Source organism: Hyperolius riggenbachi, chromosome 2 (genome assembly GCF_040937935.1).
Source record: "Hyperolius riggenbachi isolate aHypRig1 chromosome 2, aHypRig1.pri, whole genome shotgun sequence".
NCBI classification, from domain to species: domain Eukaryota; kingdom Metazoa; phylum Chordata; class Amphibia; order Anura; family Hyperoliidae; genus Hyperolius; species Hyperolius riggenbachi.
The window spans coordinates 524877773-524887268 of NC_090647.1; the positions used below are offsets into that span (position 1 = coordinate 524877773).

The window sequence follows — 9496 nt, forward strand, 5'->3', positions numbered from 1 at the left end:
AATCGTATCCTCCCCCCCTTCCCTCCTCCCCCCCCAAATCAGCTAACACACTCCAGGCACAGTGAGAGGTTGGCAACCACCCAACAAGTCATAAATTGGGACAAAAAGCCCTCCCGCACAGTGAACCTTGTTTTCCTTTTGTCACCCAATTGGAGAGGAGAAATGATGTTATGGACTTTAGCACGGAGGAGAGGAAAAACCCCCAGTGGAGGAAACCTCTGAGGTACCAAGGCTAAAGTCCTGCCCCCTTCATGGGCTCTCCTCTGCTTCTGCCCTCTTCAGTCGCACTCATAGCCAATTGGGGGGGGGGGGGGAATTTAGGTGTGCTCCATATGAACGGATGTTACGCCATCTGCCCTAATCCAGGAAGCGTCCATACTTCTTCACACACCGATTAGGACTAGAAGAGATCTAGAAGAAAGAGAAAAGATCAAACAGTTAGAACATTTTCATAGAGTTTGTTTGCAATAAAAGACATAAGCACGTCTAAAATACTAAACTAGAGTGATTGGGTGACACAGTAAAGTCTGAAACAAACGTGCAACTGTGGTTGCCCCTAAACAGTCATTTGTGATTTTTCTGGCACCTTTTGTAAATGTCTATCCATGGTCCAGCGACAGCTCATTGGCTGAACACACTGCCCATTCGCTATCCACTGCTGCAAGAGGTGGTAGCTTGCTCCTGCTGGGGGAAAGGCTGCCAAGAACGCTTATACAACACAATGTTTGTCAAAGTGTTGGTAGATCTGGCTAAATATATAAATAACTACTATCCAAACTCTGGTTAGTTTTTAGGAAACTTTACCCAAAGTCTTCTACACAATAGCAAATGTGAGCATCCATAGCGTGGTTATGTGTGTACTGTCTACTCTACATAGTGTGTTTATAGCTCATTACAGGCATACCATGCATTCACATTACACACATCCCACCCACATTACTGCTCATGTTCTATTGGTCAGCCAATATATACTGTAGTGGTTGTCCTCCTTCCCCTATACAATTCCCTGGTGTCTAGTGGTCCTCCTCCTTCCCCTATACAATTCCCTGGTGTCTAGTGGTCCTCCTCCTTCCCCTATACAATTCCCTGGTGTCTAGTGGGTCTCGCTTCCTACCCTATACAGTTCCCTGGTGTCTAGTGGTTCTTGCCCCTATTCTATCCAGTTCCCTGGTGTCTGTCTTATGGTTCTCATGCCCTACCCTATAAAGTTCCCTGGTGTCTAGTGGTTCTTGTCCCCTACCCTATACAGTTCCCTGGTGTCTAGTGGTTCTTGTCCCCTATTCTATACAGTTCCCTGGTGTCTGTCTAATGGTTCTCATGCCCTACCCTATAAAGTTCCCTGGTGTCTAGTGGTTCTCGCTCCCTACCCTATACAGTTTTGTGGTGTCTAATGGTTCTTGCCCCCTATTCTATACAGTTCCCTGGTGTCTGTCTAATGGTTCTCATGCCCTACCCTATAAAGTTCCCTGGTGTCTAGTGGTTCTCGCTCCCTACCTTATACAGTTTCCTGGTGTCTAATGCCTCCTTCCTTCCCTATACAGTTCCCTGGTGTCTTATGGTCATCCCTCCCCTATACAGTTTCTCGGTGTCTAGTGGCCCCTTTCCCTCCCCTATACAGTTCCCTGGTGTCTAGTACTTTCCCTCTCCCTCCAACATATGGCTTCCCTGGTGATGTAGGGTTTCATCTTCAATATATATCATAATTGATAATCAAGAGTGGACCAAACATAATGCTAAGTGAGGATACCACTTGGGTGCCAAATTTGATGGCTCTGCAGGCCTGCTTCTGAAGGGGGACTCGCTCTGGCTGGCGCTGGGCTGGCGGCGCAAAGGGGCGGAGTCACTAGCATGTCGTTCCGGATAGGATATGAGGGCTGTTATAAGCAGCCGGTTACTGACTGCGGTGAGCCACGCCTCCTGAGGAAACGAGCAAACGCTCATGAAACGTCGAGGCTGTAAGTGGCATCACCGCTTGTTCGCTTGGCTGCCCGACCACCCCACTACACTGGACCCGGTGTTACCGAAGCATGTCTCCGCTCCCACCTACAGAAGGAACCACTGGGATCACATGGCAGCTTGCCTGAGGACATCAAGCAGCAGTCTATGGTGAGCAGCTTACTCCAATACATGCCAGCAAGCACTGGAACTGTTTATGCTTAGCTCGTGTTGTCGAGCTGATCTGCTTGTCTGTGCCTTAAACCAACGGACAGTGTTTTGACGTTAGGACTTGCTGTATTTGCCAGCTACAGGCCTGCATGTGACAGTATTGCTTTCCAGTCTATGCTGCTGATTTCTACTTTGCACCACTTACGGCTGTGTCCCTTGAGGAGATAAACAGACTGTCACTCGTTATATGGAGTCTTAATGAACAGACTGCTTGTACAACAATTACTATGCTACACCGCTTCTGCTGCTTTTTGGCTTTAGCTACCTCTCTGCTGTAACGATATGGACCAGTGGCCGGACTTACATATTGAGGTTAATAGGTTGCAACCTGATTAGGCACATTTAGTGTCTTCTTGCTTTTGGAGCTCCACTAACATTATATCAATATTATTACGTTTTGTGTTGCCCGGTATATCTGGTCTAAGTACGTGTGGTTGAATGTTGAGTCTGCTTGATGGGTTGTTGGAGTCAGTAGGGGTGGCGGTTGGGATATGTGGCCAAGCCTTTTTAATAGATGCTTTTTTTGATACAATAAAGAATTATACGATTTTTACAAATATTTGTATGATTTTGTTTATTGGTGTACCATTCACCAATATTATTTTCCTTCCTACTTGGTTTTTCCTGATTCTGGCATATATGTCCTAGAGGTTCAATTATTATTGTGTCATATGAAAATGTAACATAATTTTGAGCGACAATAATGATCACCAATGATTGTGCCGGGTGACAGTAATACACTGTACTATACTGGTCATCACTCATCAAGCTACTATGATTAATATAGGAAAGATCAGTAATAAAGGTCATAGCAACATACCTAGTCCTTGGATTGCACCTTAGTGCAGGGAAGGAGGAGGTTAAGCATCCTCCTCAAGGCTCCAGCTAACCTAGGGAAAAAAGAAAAGAAAAAAAAGGTAAGTTTGAGACACAAGAGAGACAACAAAATGGCTACAGATGATCAATGAGATGCAAATTATTTCACGTTGATATGAATCCTCTGTTAGTTTGCATAGCTTGGAATTGGACCTATGAAAGATAGTAGTAGTAGTAGTAGACAGTGTTGCTTGCAAATTGACCAAATGACCAAAGTCCTTTTCACATTGAAAACGCCATTTTTGTTTTCACGTTTCTTCCTAAAAAAGTACGCTAATTTTTCTGCGTTTTCACCTAAATAGCAAATTTAAAAAAAAAAAACAAGTGCCAAATTTTAGACCAAAATAGCAATTTTCAAAAATAACCGCAATATTCGAAATGTGCTTTGCACGAAAATGCAAAGTTTTATAGGAAGTCATTTTTTTCTCTTTAAAAAAAAAAAAAGTGAAAAGAATATGGGCATTTTGGCTCATCGCTGGCTGATGATTTTGCCTGGTCAGGTTCCCAGCGACATACTCTTGCACAAAGTTATTGCCATTTGCATCAGCTTGAAATATGCATCACACTCATCATCTCTACCAAACACAGCCGGCAGGAAACAACTGCAGAATAAAAGCTTCTCAGCAGCACCTCTGATAGAGCAAAGTCCTCAGTATCCGGTACCGGCGGGGATCGCCTGATGCCAGATACATGTGCTTGCCGGTTGCTTGGGCAACCGGCTGAAATAGCACAAACCTCCCCCCTGAAGTACTTACTGAGCCTCCCGTGATGTCTGGCAGTCACCCTCCCAAACCTCCCCCCTGAAGTACTTACTGAGCCTCCAGTGATGTCTGCCAGTCTCCCTCACAAACCTCCCCCCTGAAATACTTACTGAGCCTCCCGTGATGTCTGGCAGTCTCCCTCACAAACCTCCCCCCTGAAGTACTTACTGAGCCTCCCGTGATATCTTGCAGTCTCCCTCACCAACCCCCCCCCCTGAAGTACTTACTGAGCCTCCCGTGATGTCTGGCAGTCTCCCTCCTGAAGTACTTACTGAGCCTCCCGTGATGTCTGGCAGTCTCCCTCACAAACCTCCCCCCTGAAGTACTTACTGAGCCTCCCGCGATGTCTGGCAGTCTCCCTCACAAACCTCCCCCCTGAAGTACTTACTGAGCCTCCCGCGATGTCTGGCAGTCTCCCTCACAAACCTCCCTCCTGAAGTACTTACTGAGCCTCCCGCGATGTCTGGCAGTCTCCCTCACAAACCTCCCCCCTGAAGTACTTACTGAGCCTCCCGCGATGTCTGGCAGTCTCCCTCACAAACCTCCCTCCTGAAGTACTTACTGAGCCTGCCGCGATGTCTGGCAGTCTCCCTCACAAACCTCCCCCCTGAAGTACTTACTGAGCCTCCCGCGATGTCTGGCAGTCTCCCTCACAAACCTCCCCCCTGAAGTACTTACTGAGCCTGCCGCGATGTCTGGCAGTCTCCCTCACAAACCTCCCCCCTGAAGTACTTACTGAGCCTCCAGTGATGTCTGGCAGTCTCCCTCACAAACCTCCCTCCTGAAGTACTTACTGAGCCTCCCGCGATGTCTGGCAGTCTCCCTCACAAACCTCCCTCCTGAAGTACTTACTGAGCCTCCCGCGATGTCTGGCAGTCTCCCTCACAAACCTCCCCCCTGAAGTACTTACTGAGCCTCCCGCGATGTCTGGCAGTCTCCCTCACAAACCTCCCCCCTGAAGTACTTACTGAGCCTGCCGCGATGTCTGGCAGTCTCCCTCACAAACCTCCCCCCTGAAGTACTTACTGAGCCTGCCGCGATGTCTGGCAGTCTCCCTCACAAACCTCCCCCCTGAAGTACTTACTGAGCCTCCAGTGATGTCTGGCAGTCTCCCTCACAAACCTCCCCCCTGAAGTACTTACTGAGCCTCCTGTGATGTCTGGCAATCGCCCTCACAAACCTCCCCCCTGAAGTACTTACTGAGCCTCCTGTGATGTCTGGCAGCCGCCCTCACAAACCTCCCCCCTGAAGTACTTACTGAGCCTCCCGCGATGTCTGGCAGTCGCCCTCACAAACCTCCCCCCTGAAGTACTTACTGAGCCTCCCGTGATGTCTGGCAGTCTCCCTCACAAACCTCCCCCCTGAAGTACTTACTGAGCCTCCAGTGATGTCTGGCAGTCTCCCTCACAAACCTCCCCCCTGAAGTACTTACTGAGCCTCCCGTGATGTCTGGCAGTCTCCCTCACAAACCTCCCCCCTGAAGTACTTACTGAGCCTCCCGTGATGTCTGGCAGTCTCCCTCACAAACCTCCCCCCTGAAGTACTTACTGAGCCTCCCGTGATGTCTGCCAGTCTCCCTCACGAACATCCCGGCCAATCTCATGAAATTGGCTCCTGACTGGCTCACAGAGCTCTGCCATCATAGAGAGGCTGGGGTGACGGGTGTGCGGCATGAATGGCGGCAGCAGCGATTCCATGCAGCCAGACGTAAGCAGGCCCTGGTATTTGGCACCAATGGTATCTGGTCCTTAAGGGGCCAGAGACCGCTGGCACTGAAGCGGTTAAGGTTTGCTTGCTATGCAGTTTTGTTCAGCCTTTTTTTGGGGGGACTTTTTATAAGTCTTGCTTTCCACACTATGTCATTATGTTTGCAAACCTTCCACCTCTTCACAAAGACCCTACATGAGAAGTATGTAAAGTCAATATTATAAATGCTAATATGCTACTGGGGCAGAAATTGCAAGAAACATATTTACTTACTGGATCCTTGGTCTCCACCACGGACGTGGAGGATAGGGAGAGGGTAAAATGAGTGGGCTATCCCTAGATAAGGAGAAAAGAAATAAATGAATGTTACTTAATGTAATACAGGCAGCTCTTATATTGTAAGCACAAGTTATATTGTATTAGTAGTAAAGAGAATTCATTTTTATCTCAAACTCTTCCCACCTAACACTAGCAACAAACTATAGAGTTACAGGATCCCGTATGTTCCCCGGTGTATTCTAACCCTGGAGAATCTTAGCGAATCTCCCCCATTATGTCCTCTGTAACTAAACTGAGCATTAGGATTTCTTCATTTGACTATGTGGTTAAAGCAAAATGTTCAAAGCCTTCTGTCTCTGCTTAGATTGAGGCATGTGTGGATAAACTAAACATTGTTTTATGGAATAGGGAAAAGTCGTTTTATCCACAGCTATTCACTCTGAAAACTGTATTCAGGGGCATAACTACAAATCATGTGCCCCCCAGTAAATATGTGATTGGTCCCCCTAATGTTTCATACCCTTTCCCTTGCCTACCCTTGGTGCCCCTCATAGCCGCAGCCTGGGGGTCCACCTAGCCAAGGTCATAAAACAAGTGTGGACATCGTATTCTTCACATCCATAACAACTGTAGCCCCAAAAGCACCTGATCTGAAGGATGGACCCCTTTTGTTGGAGGGAGTGAAGAAGTAGTTGGCAGGCTTGGATTTACATCATAGGAGCCTGTAGGTACAAATGTTCTGGTACCCTAGACTTCACCATCCATGTACCCACAAACCCCATCAAAAATCACACCCTAAGTATGCCAGCTGGCCCAGCTTTCACTCCCCCCCCCCCCCCCCCTACCAAACCAAGCCAAAATCACACCTTAAGTATGCCAGCCGGCCCAGCTTTCACTCCCCTCTCTACCAAACCCTGCCAAAACCATACCTCAAGTATTGCTAGCTGGCCCAACTGTTACTCCCCCCCCCCCCCCCCCCACTACCAAACCCTGCCAAAATCACACCTTAAGTATGCCAGCCGGCCCAGCTGTCAGTCCCCCCACTACCAAACCATGCCAAAACCACATCTTAACTATTGCTAGCTGGCCCAGCTGTCACCCCCTCCCTACTTCCCCTGAGTTAGCCACAGTTGCCCACTAATATTGAAGGCACTTCTGGCAACCTAGTACTATGTAGCTAGAGGCGCCCTCAAGTGTTAGGTAGCTAAATATGCCCCCAGCAGAAGGGAGATCTTATTAGAGGAATGCCGAGAGCTGGTTGAGTAAACTCTCATTTACGGTCTGCTGGGGATTCTGCATAGGGAAGGCAGGATGGAGACACATGGGGAGAGGGGTGAGCTGCCTTTTCATCATCAGGCGCCTCTAGGCACCTGCCTTCTTTGCCTTATGGAAAATCTGTCCTTGGTAGTTGGGGACTTCTTACAGCTCGGGGCACCCCTGCAGTTGTGAGGCTGCTCCCCTGTAGTTATGCCCCTGCCTGTATTTACTCTTTTTTCCCCAGATCTAATAATAGAAAACAGGAAGGAATGTTTGTTTTTTCTCCCAGCTGTGAGTGTGAAGAGTTTGCGCAGTGCTTGGAACTGCTTATCTTCAAGTCCTTGTATAAATGTAACAACAGAGTGCTGTGATGCTGGGAAATATTGTAAGCACTGGACAGCAGGGCTGGTGCACAACACATTTACATGTATACTTACATATCATAGAATGACTGGAGAGACCTGTACAAAAGAGAAGGGAAAAGATTAGTTATATGCCCAACTGTTGCTTCCTTATATAAACACTAATGAAGTTTTACTTGCTCAGTGTATGAATATACTTACGATACAATGAGTGCTGTGATATTAGAAATGCTATCAATGTACATAAACATCTGTTATTTCATGCATTTAAAGTTACTTTAACCTCCCTGGCAGTATGATTACTTCAGGATTTTTAGAGTCTTTTTAAAACATTTCAGACCCTAAAATCAGGGGGAAAAAATCACGCTGCTAAAGTCTCTGCAGCAGCCCCTGCTCTCACTCACCTCCCTGGGCTCCAGAAGCACCTGACCTGGGCTACAGAGAAGCAGCACTGGACTGTTGCTCAGTGGTCCAAAGTACTTTTTCAGATGAAAGCAACTTTTGCATGTCATTCGGAAATCAAGGTGCCAGAGTCTGGAGGAAGACTGGGGAGAGGGAAATGCCAAAATGCCAGTGTCAAGTACCCACAGTCAGTGATGGTCTGGGGTGCCATGTCAGCTGCTGGTGTTGGTCCACTGTGTTTTATCCACGGCAGGGTCAATGCAGCTAGCTATCAGGAGATTTTGGAGCACTTCAGGCTTCCATCTGCTGAAAAGCTTTAGGGAGATGAAGATTTCATTTTTCAGCTCGACCTGGCACCTGCTCACAGTGCCAAAACCACTGGTAAATGGTTTACTGACCATGGTATTACTGTGCTCAATTGGCGTGCCAACTTTCCTGACCTGAACCCCATAGAGAATCTGTGGGATATTGTGGTGAAGAGAAAGTTGAGAGACGCAAGACCCAACACTCTGGATGAGCTTAAGGCCGATATCGAAGCATCCTGGGCCTCCATAACACCTGAGCAGTGCCACAGGCTGATTGCCTCCATGCCACGCCGCATTGAAGCAGTCATTTCTGCAAAAGGATTCCCGACCAAGTATTGAGTGCATAACATAATTATTTGAAGGCTGACTTTTTTTTGTTTTAAAAACACTTTTCTTTTATTGGTTGGATGAAATATGCTAATTTTTTTAGATAGGAATTTTGGGTTTTAATGAGCTGTATGCCAAAAACATTAATAATAAAACAATAAAAAACTTGAACTACTTCAGTTGTGTGTAATGAATCTAAAATATATGAAAGTCTAATGTTTATCAGTACATTACAGAAAATAATGAACTTTATCACAATATGCTAATTTTTTGAGAATGACCTGTATACATACTTACATCCAGATTATATTGGGTTCATCCAGGATGGTATCCCCGGATATCCAATACAAAAGAGAAAACATCCATTATATGACAAGCTATTACTTCTCCATATGAGCTCTTTTACTGGCCAGGGTATGAATATACTCATGATACAATGACAGTGTGCTGTGATATTAGAAATGTTGTCAAGGTACACGGGGCTGGCTTTTTGGAAAGGCCACAAAGGCCCGGGCTTTGGGTGGCTGCAGCCCAAAGGGGCACCTGAACAGAAAAGAGGGGTTGCTACACATGAAAGGGAGGCTGAAAATGTGGAGCAACATACAGGGGCGTAGCTAGAAATCATAGGGCCCCATAACAAAGTTTTAGTTGAGGCCCCCTTCCCAAAAATAACAAGGCACCTTTGCGCCCCTTCCCTCCACATACCAATTTTAGGTAACTAGAGGGCCTCCCAGCATTAACTAGCCCTTCTTTCAGTAAGGGTAGCCAGAGGAACCCCTTGGGTTGACCCCACCATGGGTTGCCAAAAATTCCCTGCACCACAGGTAGCCAAAAGAGTGGTTGGGGAAAAAAAGATGTAGGCATTCTTGAGAAATGCCATCTGCCTCTACCCTATGTGTGATAATATTGCAGCCATCTTTTGAAACTTTATCTCGTGGAAGCCATGTTTTTTTCATTTTATGTTGGCTATGCACCTCTTATGTGTATGTCTGTTAGAAGCCAGTCAGGCAGCTGGCTTTGGTGTATAATTGTCACCTGGACACAAGGCTGAAGG

At 46.9% G+C, this 9496-nt stretch overlaps 1 long non-coding RNA gene across 1 annotated transcript; it reads right to left on the reverse strand.

The window, feature by feature from the left end:
* Positions 1 to 315: 315 nt before the first annotated feature.
* LOC137545033 (uncharacterized) lies at positions 316 to 8963 on the reverse strand. The gene is made up of 5 exons (XR_011025975.1): positions 8740 to 8963; positions 7484 to 7507; positions 5784 to 5846; positions 2987 to 3056; positions 316 to 411 (listed from the first exon to the last, which is right to left on the reverse strand). It is a non-coding gene; the product is annotated as an uncharacterized lncRNA (long non-coding RNA).
* Positions 8964 to 9496: the final 533 nt, after the last annotated feature.